This window comes from Armigeres subalbatus, chromosome 3, assembly GCF_024139115.2.
Source record: "Armigeres subalbatus isolate Guangzhou_Male chromosome 3, GZ_Asu_2, whole genome shotgun sequence".
In the NCBI taxonomy this organism is placed as follows: Eukaryota; Metazoa; Arthropoda; class Insecta; order Diptera; family Culicidae; genus Armigeres; species Armigeres subalbatus.
The window spans coordinates 21896085-21910655 of NC_085141.1; the positions used below are offsets into that span (position 1 = coordinate 21896085).

Here is a 14571-nt window from a genome sequence, read left to right on the forward strand (position 1 = left end):
ACTAAACAGTCAAAATAAATGCTCAGTTGTATTGGTGCGAGTTTTCTCTGGCCAGCGAGCACAACTTTGACGATGGTCAACCTTCTTCCCCATCCCCCGACACTACAGCAGTGACGGAGGAATTTTCTGTCAACATTTACGCCTACTTCTCGCGCCCGAAAGTGACCAAAGTGATGCGTAAAGTGTAGCCGTAGATATTCCCGTCGGAAGCACATATAAAGTTGGGTGGATTCGTGCGTGATTCGACGGTGAAAAGTGAATTTTCTGGCACGATCAGTGGCCCCGTTCCATAGTCGAGTTGATTTGGTTACCGTCGGTGGCGGAGCGAAGAGTTTGTTGGTTGGATGTTTGACAGACGGAGTTGGTTGCGCCAGACGCCATTTTAGAATTTTTATTTTGCCTTGGAGTACGAGCGGGCAGTATTTTGCTCGAATAAAGTGAAAATTATCGTGCGTGGAAAGTTTTGAAATCCTGGCGAAAGGGGGTGTTATGTAAATTGCGAATTGAGTGCGATATCTCGGCAATGGGCCATGGGAAGTGAAGGTGATACATTTGGTGGATTTGTACTGGCAATGGATTGGTGGAGACAGTGACTGGCAAGGTGAAGAAGTGTGCTTATTGAGGTAAGAATAGTGAGTGCTTTCAAGTGACCTGGATTTTTGCTTTTTGAAATGGAATTTTTATTAGCAAGCTGTATCTGTGTACATACCAACAAGGTTCGCAATACAGTTAGAAGGAGAGTGAATTACGCTGTAGATCAAATAATCAAATTGATAAATATATTTTTGTTTATCCATTGTGTTAAATACTAGTGTTTTGTTATGGATGCATATCTCATTAAATTGAGGTTATGCCCTTAATTATCGTATCTGTCTGTCTCTCTGTCAATTTGTCTTCTGTCAGTCTGTGTGCTTGTTATCTGCTTCATGCAGTTTGTCAAGGTTGTATCTAAATGTTGCCATTTGGAACCCGTGTTGTTCATTTTTTATGACAGCTGCGAAGCTATGACCCCTTTTCTCGTTACTGAGAAAAAAAACATTCCACAGTGCAGGTCTGCTTTGACCAGACTAGCTCAGGAAAGCAAAGTAGTCCTCCTAAATTGGAAATGCCGTTCGAGATAATTTATGCACATTATCCGCATTTCAAAAAAAAAAAAGAGGACGTATAATTGGGAACAGTAATCAAACTATAATGAATGTTTTTGTGAAATAAGGGATCAGAACAACGAACAAAGTTCAAACTTGAACTTGTTAGTTTAGTAAAACATGCATGCAAAAATATTTTATTAACTTTTTGCATTCCTTTTCTACTTTTTCGTCGAACTTATTACAGTAGTGATACAGCTCGAACCCTTTCTACCTGACATGCAATGCATCGAAGCCACTTCGATTGCACTCGAATCGGTGTGCGTGTTCATAGCAAACCGAACTTCCGAAAGGTGAAAACCCATACGTCATCAATTATCGCAGTTGCGGCATTTTTCCCAGTTTTCGAGTTTTGGAAGCGCGCGCCTCGCTAACATCGTACTCAACCACGCGCACAGCCTGCTGATAGGGCGAATGGCTACCAAAACAACCGCCTGACATGACGGCGGAGGTGTGCGCCGCCGAGATAAAAACGGGTGGAAGGAATTTCGAAAACGCGCGCGCGATCTCGTTTGGTTCGAGCGTATTTTGAGATGCACTACTCCACGCCAGATTGCATTTTGTTTAGCTGAAGAATGGAGGACATAGAGAAGACAGCGTTTGGGCGAGCTCGAAGCATGAATGCATGCATGCAAGAGCGACGATCGAATAAAACGGATAGCAGGTTCGACGACCTTTTCGCGCTCATTTCGAATAGTGATAGGAACATACTGATCACTATTTACGCGGTTTGTTTCCATCAATCTATCGGTCTCCCGCAACTTTTTTAAACCATATGATTTTTATATGTTTTTTGAAAATTATTTTCGCGTAATAAACCGATTATAAACCGCGTAAAAAGCGACCCTAGTGTTCGTAGCTCTATACTGTTATATTTAATCTTTTCTTCAATTTCTAGTGGTTGGCGTATATACTAAAAGTTATACTTCGCCAGAACCGGGATCTCCAGTTAGCCTTACGAGCAGAGGCGTACGATTGCCAATCCGGAGATAACGAGCTCGATTCTTGGTCCGGCCTAGGATGTTTTCAGGTGGGAAATATTCTCGGTTCCCTGTGCATAATGTATCCATTGTACTTGCCACACATGACACATACTCATGCAATGGCGAGCATAGAAAAGCTATCAATGAATAACCAAGGAATTGCTAATATATATTTAATTGAAAAGCAGGACAAGTTCCAGTTAGAATGTAGGGCCATTGAAGAATAAGAATAAAAAGAAGAAGATATACCAATTGAAAAAACCCTATCCTTGCTTAGAGAATACTAGAAGGTTTCAAATAAGAAGCTCTCGGCTTGTATAAAAATCTTATTAGTTGAGTTTTGGGTCATTTTAGGGATTTTACAAGCTAATTTAACTATAAAAAGTAAACTTAAAGAATCTTTTATCGGCCTTACTTGAATCAAATAAAATCATGGCAAATGCATCTGAATTGTTCAAAAGGAAACGTATCAAATAATATCTACACATTTTTCTAGTGAGTTTTATAAAAGAAACGAATGTATGAAAATACAAGAGTGGGGTTTTGTTATAACTAGACTTATGTTAGACTTATTCTTCTTCTTCTTATTGGAATTACATATCCCTCTGGAACATTGCCACCTAGCTGATTAGTGTTCATTTAGCACTTCTACAGTTATTAACCGCGAGGTTTTTAAGCCAAGTTACAATTTTTGCTTTCGTATATCATGAGGCTAGCACGACAAAACTTTTATGCTCAGGGAAGTCGAGACAATTTCCAAACCGACAATTGCTTAGAACGGCACCGGGAATCGAACCCAGTCACCCTCAGCATGCTCTTGCTTTATAGCCGCGCATCTTACCGCTATGTTAGACATCCATCGCTAATAGAACATTTTGCAGAAGCAATATGACAACAATTTGCAAAACAGAATGTTTGATAATGAAATAATTTTGAAACCCTTCTACATCTAGTGGACGGAAAACTACTAACATGGATTTATTTCAAAAAATTTTCCAACGTTCCACTAGTTTTTTTTTCATCTAAAACCTTAGATTGGCTTCTGGCCACCGGAGATTGTCCGGGATCTCCGAGGGTATGTTAAAAATACATTTTTTCTACTGCTTGTCATTTAATGTTACGTTTACTTCCATCATTTTTTTACTTTTCCCAGAAACTAGAACTAATATGCCGTCAGGTATACGCAGAAATATGGCCATTTCCGTGAAAACGGTCCGGGATTGGCCATACACCCTGAACAGATGTCACTTTCGCAGAACACCTGACCTGGAACCTGTAACAAATAAGCCAGTGAGTTTTACAGTCCTTAAAATGTATCTTTAATATAGATTCTATATTCATCGTCTTGGAAAAACATGAAATTTGACACCCATATATACATGGTTCCAGATGGTTCCGCCCATTCTCGAAGGCCCCTGGAACCTGTTATAAGGGGGCAGTGGACACTATCAGCCTGGAAATGTTACTGTAGATTGTACGACAATTCCCCTAATGTAACAATTCCGCGAAAAATATTTCTTTTAAACAGTAAAATAAAAATCAGTTTTAACTTTATTTGTTTATTATGTAACATTAACGCTTTTATCTCATTTCTTGTGTGATCGACTGGATGTGCTCGAACAGGAGCGTTCAGTGATTCGCTTCTTGAAACAACTGCAGTTTTAAGTTTCTCCTGTTTCAACAAAAACTTGTCAGACTTTCGTCGTTCAATTTTGTCTTCTTGTAGATGACGAAGATAGTCAGCAGAAGTTGACCTCTTGGAACATTTTCACGACACGATAAAACTTTTGATCCTTTTTTCCCTCCATTATTCTGTTGATTTTGTTGTGGTATCCGTCGATTGCATTGGATGTTCTCGGACAATCATTTAAGGTCAAGTTATGCACTGACCAGAATTCTGGCATAAATCTTGGTTTCTTCCTTCTAATGGTTCCATCCGCATTTGTGAACTGTCAAAACTATATCCAGATTAAGACGAATGTTGTTTTCTTTAGAAATATTTTTCACCAAATGCAATGCTTTTCGGTATGTGTTTTCCGCCTTGTTGGGTAAAGACATGTGAACGAATGACAGAATTTTTTTCCCTATACATCCGTGAATGGTGAATACCTGTCTGAAGGTAGAAGAAGCAATCGTAAAGGTACCGTTCATTATGTACACGGGAGACAATCTCAACCGTTTGATGTTTGTGATTGTTGAGAAAATCATGATTCTTCCATTACTTATTTCAACATTTTTCAACAGGAATTGTTGATCGTCAAAGGTTGTGAAACATGATTCATCTAACACATCGTAGTCTTACGGATCATTTGGATACTCACGGTATCGTTGCCTCTCACAGGTTCTTCGCTGTGCTGTCTTGGACAATTGGATTTGGGCCTGTGATTATAAATAAAAATAAATATAATAAAAATTGGAAGTTATCCTACATGAAGGCAGTACAACGTAGTTTCAAGTGAAACTTACCTCAACTGGAGCTCTCGCGGCACAATAACGTATGATTTTTTCAGGGCGTTCTGAGCTTCCTTGAGCTTTTTGCTTCAATTTATTTTTGTACCGCTCGGTTTCAACGTTTAATGCACTAGGGAGATGATTATGTGACGCAGCTGATAGTAAATAATTTGCTCATCGACGCACTTGCGTTCTTGCGCGAGACTGGCATTTGAGTCAAGAGTTCTCATGATTGGCAGTCTAATGTTGCATGAAGAAGAAGAAGCAGAAAAGATGATATTCAAAAAAATCTGCACGGGGAAGCATACGTAGAAAATTTTGAAACTCTTTTCAAAAATTCTAGAAGCAATTTAATTAAAAACGGTTAGCAGTACGGGGTCGGAAATTCTTTTATTGTATAAAAACCACATCATTTCGATTTAAAATTTTATTTAGTGATATTGCACTTCATATATATAAGAAAGAAATTCGACCCCGCACTGCTAACCGTTTTTAATTAAATTGTTTCTAGAATGTTTCTAGAGTTTCAAAAAATTTTTTGTATGCTTCCCCGTGCAATTTTTTTCGAATATAATCTTTATGCTTCTTCTTCTTCATGCAACGTTTGCATACCCAGGAACATGATTCGAAAGTCTGTAGAAATGATAGTAGATTTCATTTTTTTTTCGCCATGAAATCATGATGGAACAACATACCTGTTTACAAATATATTATATTAACAATATGGTTCACTTCGAGCTTTTCCATACAACGAAATGGCGAACCATTTGCCGGTGATAACAACATCATCTAGCGAGCAAAGAGGAATCTAAACGTGTTTTCTTCTTGTTTATTCTAGCAAATCTTCCTGCCAATTTACAGTGACTGTCATACTGTCATAAGTTTTCATACAACAGTGCAGGGATGTCCATACTTTTTTGAATAAATCGATCATCAGCAGATCGATTTTTTTCTTTTACACTTATTACGATAATACAGAAAAATCAATTTTGATCCGACTGCTCCAATAGAAGCTGATCCGCATACAAGAAAATGCTTGCGGCGCGTTAGAAAATATTGATTCAATTTCTTTTGGGTCGAAAATAATTGCAAGCATTAGCTAGTTTTTCGCAAGATTTTTTATCCATAGTTGCCAGCATCCAGGTGCTAACATATATGCGTGGAAAGCAATGTTTAGTTTTTAGTAAACCACCAGAAAGTTTGCATCACATGCGGGTGTTCTCAACAGTTCTTACTTTTCTCGAAAAATGTATTTGATGTTAGTTAAGCAGGAAGGTATTCGCAACTTCACCTACCAAATATTTTTTGCTAAATTTGTTTCATTTTAATAATATAATCAATATATGTTATCGTAATATTGATTCCAGAACTAATATTTCTAGTGCCTTTCATTTAAATGCTTAAATTTCCTTTTGAGTTAGAATTTCAGTTTTATATCTATGGATGGGTTTGTATCCAAGCTTTCACCGAAGGCAAAATTAATAAAAATTAGTCGAGCTTTTCTCTGCATCCTCTGCAGTGATTTAACGGATTTGCAAGATTTTTCGCGATTAATTTATCACAGGCCTTCACAGCGGCTTCCCAATCATCAATTAGCAGTGAATCCAACAAGAATGTGACTAAAAATCTTGATCTTCTCCGGTATCTCCGGTATGTTATCGATCATTTAGTTATATGTTTTTGATCATTTAGTAGTTTGTCAATAACTCATTCCAGAGGCTAAATTTCAATATATGTTGTATGGTGGACTTCTAGAGCAAAGGTTTATCTACAACTCTGCCTAACAGTTCGTTCAATTAATTTCACTAATAACGGAGCTATACTGCCGTAATCTGAAAAAGTTACGTATACGCCATTTTCCAAAAATGGTGTTAACGAGTACTACTCGTCGATCTCTTTAACAGAAAAATGGAAAACATGCATGTTGTAAAATGGCTGTTACGTCACTTTTCCAGATTACGGCAGTATAGCTCTAGTAGCAGTAACTTATACCAAATGATTGAAATTTTGGATTGAAATTTTTTATCATTTCGTATAAGTTACTGCTACTAGCGCTATAACTCCGTTATAAGTTAAATTCAAACATCAACTTGTTAGTTGTAGAAAAACCTTCGCACTAGAAGACCACCATACAACACATTTTGAAATTCAGCCTCTGGAGTCCTAAGTTATTGACAAACTAATAAGTGATCAAACTTAGATTACTAAATGATCGATAACATCCTTGCCGGTATTCTGTGCTTTGAACATAAATTTTTCAAAACAAGATGAGTTTTCTTTTCGAACTCTGGCAGAACCAAAGAAATCTATTGATATTTCACAGAGTTATGGTCATTTGAATTTTGATAAAGTGTTATACCCCCCCCCCTTTTTGTTCAACTTTTGTATGGCTTAATAAAGTGCAGTTTTTTTGCAGATAAGATAGCCATATTGATAATGAGATCTGCTCCACAATATGGCATACCACAACAAAAGGATGTTATAGCTTATATTTTGACGTGGTGAACAAACTAGGCTGTTACAAATATTTAATTAACATTTTGTCCTACTGGTCTCCGAAAGGTCAAGGGGGGGGGGGATAATAAAAAATTAATATTAAAATGAAAACAAAATTAAACAACTCCTCAAAACCTCCTTAAACAAAAACCTCAAAGTTATCCGAATTTTATTTTATTGGCCCCTGAAAATATTATTTTTTGGCAAAAAAAAATCCGAGGGGGGGAGACAAAATAGTCCTTAAATATTTGTATCGGCCTTTAAAGAAATCATATGGACTCGGTGGCCAAACTTAGTTTCATTTACATATTGCATTATTTACTGCAATTAAAGCAATTTGGAGGGCTTTGCTTCTTAACTGTTCAAACTGATCGATTTTTTTGGAAAAAATGCTTTTTCAGGATTGGTCATGTTAGGCACTAAGGTGGCCAAAGCCGGTACACTTACCCTCTATAAAAATCAATTTGATTCATTAACGAATTCCACCCAGAAGTACTTGAATTATTTTCTACGTTCGTATATGTTTAAACCGTGTGATCAATTTGGTTGACTGCAAACTGAATAGCTAGTTTGCAGTCAACCAAATTCCGAATTTTCATATTGCGTTTTAAATCTAGCCTCGTTAGTTTCATGAACCCGTCTTTACTCAAAATTTTCAATCAGGTTTCACTGTCCTACTGTCAGCTGGATTACTGCCACATTCTAAATAAATTTGAGTGCGATTGCATTGGTTTTCACGGCTGTTGTATTTTGTGTTCATATCCTACCATGATTCAATCAGAAAAACAATCTTTGAAATGTGAGTTAAATAGTGACAAGGGATATTTCAAATAATTTTGTGAATAAACAGATGAACTTTTAACTATTAAAAACAGATGAATCTATTTAATTCAAAATGTGTCAGATTTGTAAATTTATTGAGTATTTTCAGAGCGTGATATCATTTTTTCTCAGTAAAAATAAATAATAAATAATTATTTTCTTAGCTTGTCACTAAATTAAACAAAATGTTCATCGGGAGTTGATAAACGTATGATAAGCCGTGCAGATAAAATGTCATTCGACTATCATGATTACACTACCTTTGTCAGTAGTTAGAAAATTATGTTTTCGACACGTGAAATGTCAGCAAGAAAATACAAAGACATGTCACAAGCTCGTAATCTGAACTAAATGCTCGCAAAATCCATATATGTAAATAGTAAAAATGCATGAGCTCCTGTACGATATAATATAAAAATGTCTTTTTCAAAAGTATAACCAGGGACAGAAAAAGTCATTTTAACTACACTCAAATAGTTGACATCCAACACACAGTCTAGTTGCCAGTATTTCACAAATTTGAATGTGTGAATGTGTGTACACGAACAGCAGGAAGCGTCGAAACTCGGTGTCAGCGTTGTTTTGTGCGGTGTCAAAATCAATCTTCAGTTTAGTACATTGATATTCAATTTGAAATTTCAAAATATGAATATCATTTCATACTGCAGTGCATGGATTTAACATTTTGAAGTCAGATTCTTAAAAGATATGAATCTGTTTAGTATATAAAGTAAAATAATCATCATTTATCGGTGCAAATCAACCGCAATTCCAAATATTCATTTTAACCCCGGTAGATATTCATTTTTTACGTTCGATTATCAATCGACTGTTAAGGATCGGGCGGATAATTTGGTATGGAAGTTTGACAGCATGCTGCGAGATATTCGTGCCTGCATTGTCGAGCGTCTGATCAAAACGTTTATCCAACTGATAGTAAAACGAAGATTTCCGTCCTTGAGTATAACCTTGTTTTTTTTCTGAGTCGATTCTTTGACTTTTTTATTGTCAAATTTCCCAAAGAATTGTATTATTTGATGCCTCTAAACATTTTTAAAATTAAAACAACAAAAAATTAAAAATATATGGAATTGGGTCAATGTAAGATGAAAACCGGTAAAAAAGTGTGAGAACAGAGAGCGAGTATAAAACGAGATGTGGATGCAGAATATAAAGTATTAACTTCAACAGCAACCTCTTAGCTTTCCAAATGTTCCACCGTGTATCGATATGAGGCACCGGCGGTTCAACGCGCAACATCTAATTTGTTATACATATTAGTAAAAAAATGTCTACCACAATTTTGCTACAACATTTGATTTTCCGTTAGTATTCGATTAACTTTAATCGATTATGTGCACAAAAAAACATAAGACATCCCTATTTTTTGTTGTGATGACCTGGGTGCTGCGGATAGAGCCACTTTTCTGCGCTCAAGCGAGTAGAGGGATATTTTGAAATTACTCCCATAAACAAAATTATTTTGCAGTTACTTGGCTGTCAAACATTTCCCGCTCTTCGAATTTCTTCTTCCACGCTGCAGGAGGGCGCACAAATGCGCTGGACTCTACATGACTTTACGATTGTTCACATACATTCATGCTCCAATCGGCTGCTGAATCTCGTGAAATTTCGTAACGAGTGCTTTTTAGTTGCATTCCTACTAATTTTCCACTCGAAATATAATGTGAGAATATTAGTTACAAAGAATACAAAACTCAAACAAAGTTTATTTTTATTTTTTTCCCCAAATAATAACAATACTTCTCAATATTAAATCAGAAACGAACATAACCACAATCTTCAATGTTTGGCTCCGGCACAATAAGTAGAAAATTTTGGCTTCAGTTTGACAACCAAATCGATTCTATCCGCACCACCCAGGTGATGACATTTTGAAGTGTGTGTTTACCGATCCTCATATTTTGGGTAGTTTCGTTTCAGCGTGTATCGATCCTTTTGGGCACGGATGGAGCCACATGCGGTGTCGCCAAAATTTCGTGAGAGTGAATCATATTGTTAATATAGTATATTTGCTGTTTATCTTTGTAATATAAGTATTCATCGTGTGCCAGCTTTTCCCCACCTTTTCCCCATTTCGCAAGGCTCGCTTAGTTGCTCACCTTCACCATCGGAACAGTCGCAAAATAAGGCAAAGACAAAGGTGCTGTTTGAACGAGATGGCGCCACAACATTTAAAGTAAAATGAATTTCCTTGTATGGACAAATCATCGGTTCTCATTAACTACGCAACGCATCAATGTGAAACCTAGGTCAAAAAGCAACAAACAATTTTTAGATTTTTTGTTCCCACGACTTGTTTTACAGTTCTAAACAATAAAAGAGATTTCATTGTACCTCCATACTAAATTCTAGCTGTATACTTTCAATTTCTTCAAGACTGTTCTCCACCTCGTGTGTGTGGAAGGAACATTGAAAGCTTACGATATCGAACAACAGATGTCACTAGTGTATATGCAATATTACATTGATACAAACACACAGCAACACCACCTGTCGCCTGATAATGGAAATCTTGCAATTCTACCGTCAGGTGTAGTGGCTGTTGCTAAAATATTTAGGAAGGGTTGAGTTGAACTGACATGGAAACTGGCATTTGATCTGCTAGTACACGCAAAAAACGTTCATGAAATAGTGAACTTAAAAGTTCACGGTTTATTTTTTCGTGAACAACAGCCACGGATTCGGGAACACAGTCACGTTTTCTGGAACGTTTTGAAAACCGTGACTGGTGTTCCCGAATCCATGAATTAAATCACAATATTAAGCGGTTTCTATTTCTATTCTTTTTTATTTCAGTAATAATTACTTTAAAAAACTGAATATTTATTAAAACATTATTTTTATTGTTCAGAGATTCTCATATGAATATATCATTTTGCTCGCACATCCTCCAAGAATCGTTCTTCCACCTAATCGTATATCCACTTTTAGAAGAAAAAAAATCCAATCCATTGGAAACAAAATTCGAAAAAGAAATCCCAAAGTGTGAGGCTGCGCTTTCATTGTAATGCTACCAGCCAAAGGAATAGCTGTAAGTTCTGCGGGGCGTAGCGTCCTTTCTAGCATTCCAGCACTATGCGCATTATCGAGAAACATATATCTGCTAGGAAAGTGTTGAAAATATATGATAATATAATGATATTTGTAATTATCTACAACGAAGTTACAGCTTAATTACTTACCACACAAAATGGTAGAAATATCCATTATTCTAGATATTTTTATGTTGAAATCTGATTTGCTTGCTCAGCCATTTTGAAGACAGATGAAGATTTGAAAAAATGGCGCTTTATCAAGCATCACGACAGACGACTTCTATTAACTGAGAAATCGGTTTGAAATTTAACGATGTTTGTAAGATAACTTACAGAACACTGTAAAAATGTTTCAAAATCAATGGGAACCGTGCTCGGTAATTAACATTTGTGACGTTTCAGTTTACAGAGAGATCGGTGAACATTATTACAGATATCAGTTATATTACAATTATTAACCGAGCTTACGGTATAAATTATTTTTTACAGAACAAAACCAGTAAAAAAATTTACCGAGCTGTAATTATGAATTTAAGTGTGTACACAACTTACACAAACCATACTTCTAGAGTGCTTTGAGAATAGGTCGTATGTGCAAAAGAGAGCCTCTCTTCGGTTACATTCTCTTTCGATTATTACAAAGCTATACACAAATTTATGTTGGATTTTTTGGCAGATATCTAAAGGCAATAACTTTGTCTAGCGTGCTAAAGTGAAAATGTAGCAGAAAATGCTAAACTTGCCGATCTATTAGCGAAAGAGAGCGTGAACAAAGAGAATCTCTCTTTTGCACATACGACCTATTCTCAAAGCAATCTAGACTTCCGCTCCGGCTTTAGTCGTTTAAGACCTTCAGTGTCAATGAAACAATGAGTTAACCGCACGAAAAAATCCACAAAAAATGAAAGAAAATTCAGGTGGTATTTAAAAAGCTGTGAAAGTTCGGGTTAACCGAGAAATTAATAAATTCCAACCGTGTAAATAAAAACCTGGGTGTTGGTGGCATGATTTCATAATTGACGAATCAACCACAGGGATTGAACTTATCATTTCATTATCATTTAGTATTCATCCAATAACCCATTCCATAGGCGGAATTTCGAAAAATGTTGTATGGCGGACTTCTAGCGCTGATTCCCCTCTACAACTTTGGGTACATTGCTCTATGTCTAATATTCACCGCGGAAAACGCTAGTATCATTTGATATACTAAATGATAATAACACTTATTCACCACTTGATTATCACCACAAAGAGCAAATTTATGCAATATTTGCTCTATGTTTCACTAAATAAAATCGGGACTGTTCGTTTTCTTTGACAGCAGCACACTTCGGAAAAGAGCGAGAGAATGTGTTTGTGAGCATATCAAACACACGCTAAAACAGATACCACGCACAATTAATGTGATTTGAGGTCAGTAAAACTAGGAACAAAATATCCGGCGTTGGCATTTATTTTTAAAAAGTGTTAAAATGCAAATGCTTCTATTCAGATTTTTACGCAGACCATGAATTTTATCCAAAGTGATAGCCACACCATAGTATTTTTGCCTACTTTTAGGGTATTATCTATGAAATGTAGTGCAAGAATGGGGTGGCTCCAGCAGTTGGATAGGACAGTGCTGCCCATTATCCAACATAAGACTCACGAGGTGGAATATATTGTTAATATACTATACTAGCAGAATCGACGTGCTTCGTTTCACCTAAAATTGATTAATTATATATTTTTTACATTTGCATTTTATTCAAAAGACGGTTTAGTATTCAAAATTTGCAAATTTGGATTCCATTTTTTAGATTAATTCTCGATTAAAGCAGAAATTTGTACTTCATTTGTATGGAAGTCCCCCTTCCAGAAGAGGAGGGGTCTAATACCATCATAAGAACCTTCGTCGTTCCCAAAAACCTCTACATACTAATGTTCATGCCGATCGGTTCAGTAGTTCCCGAGTCTATAAGGCCAGACAGACAAAAATTCATTTTTATGTGTTTAGATTTGGTTTTACGTAGTTTACGTTGAGCGGTCGTGTCTTGTTAACAATGTATGCAGCCGTCTCAACTGCCTGCACCCAGAACACCTTTTCAATCTTCGAGCATAGCCCGCGCCCGCTCTACCAGTGTGCAGTTCATTCGCTCACTGGTCCCATTTTGCTGGGGCGTATATGGGACCGTGAATTCCACCTGTATCCCCTTTCGGCGGCAGAACGCTGCAAAAGCTTTACTCTGATATTCACCGCCGTTATCGCACTTAACCCGGGAAATGCTCTTCCCAAACTTAGCAGTGGCCACCGACTCATAATATTCGAACCAACCGAGCACTTCATCCTTGGTTTTCATCGGGAAGATCATAACGAAATGGGTCCAATCATCCGTGAATGTCACAAAATAACGCTCGCCGTTACGACCGATCGGCTCAATGGGGCCACACACGTCGGAGTGAACGACCTCGAGAACACGCGATGACCGTTTGCTCTCGAAAACCGAAAAAGGTTGGCGCGTTTGTTTGCCAATGATGCATGGCTCACATACGATCACACTATCATCCGAACCACCGCACTGCATCGGTTGCAAACCATCGAGCATGTTCTTGTTCAGCAACTGTTCTAGCTGTCTCTTGTTTAGGTGCCCTAATCTACGGTGTAACAACTCGATACGTTTTGTAATACGACCGCAAGCTATCAACGATTCACTTTCGCATTCTTCGACTGTGTATAAGTTTAGTTCGTACAACTTTCCACGACGCGACCCAGTCGCAACCAGTTCGGAACCGTTCCAGATGTGTACTTTTCATTCACTAAATAGGGGGAAAGACGGCTTTGGCAGGTTTTGTTCTATTATTGGCAGGGGGGTTTTTGTCGATCAAATTTTATGAAATTTGGCCACAATATTCTGTGATATGCAAAGAATGTTTAGGCCAAATTTGAGCCTAGTCAGTCATAAAAAACCCCCCTGCCAATAATAGAACAAAACCTGCCAAAGCCGTCATTCCCCCTACTACCTTCATGCCTTTTCTTTCGACGTTCAACACGGAGAACAAGTTGAAACGCAGCGATGGTACGTAAAGTACATTGTTTACAGTGCAAGGGATACACTCACCGTTAACAACCGAGATTAACTGCACCGTCCCACTATGACGAACCACGATTGACTCTCCTTCTTTAGCCACCGCAATTTCAACAGGCGTTTTTAGTGGCTTCAACTCCACAAAAAGATCATCATCCTTGACCAAATGATCAGAACATCCCGAGTCCACAAACCACTGTACACGCCGTCATTCGGAAATTTCACTTCCATCAGTCAAAGCAATAAACGACTCAGGTCTATCGTTCGCCTGATTCGCACTCGATCGCTGCTTACTATGTTTGCTTCCTTTGTCTCGCTGCTGATTCCGTTGGCAGTCGGAAAGTTTGTGCCCTTGTTCGTGACATCCAAAGCATTTAAATTTCTTCTTTTTCTTCTGTTGATTCCTCGAACCGGAAAAGGCCGCACCATCCGATTTTTGAGTAACCAACTCGACGCTTGTTCCTAGCTGCTTTATCTCCTCGTCCAACTTAACAAATTCCAAGGACAATCCTCCTCCGGCATTGTTTCAAGTGCTGTCGAGACGGCG

General features: G+C 37.5%; 1 protein-coding gene across 1 annotated transcript in view; it reads left to right on the forward strand.

Annotated features, from left to right (window-relative positions):
- Nucleotides 1–222: 222 nt before the first annotated feature.
- Nucleotides 223–14571, forward strand: part of LOC134223644 (histone-lysine N-methyltransferase ash1-like) — a 40845-nt gene continuing 26496 nt past the window's right edge. Inside the window, 1 exon segment of the mRNA XM_062702831.1 lies at nucleotides 223–623. The gene's annotated coding sequence lies outside the window, so the exon portion shown is untranslated.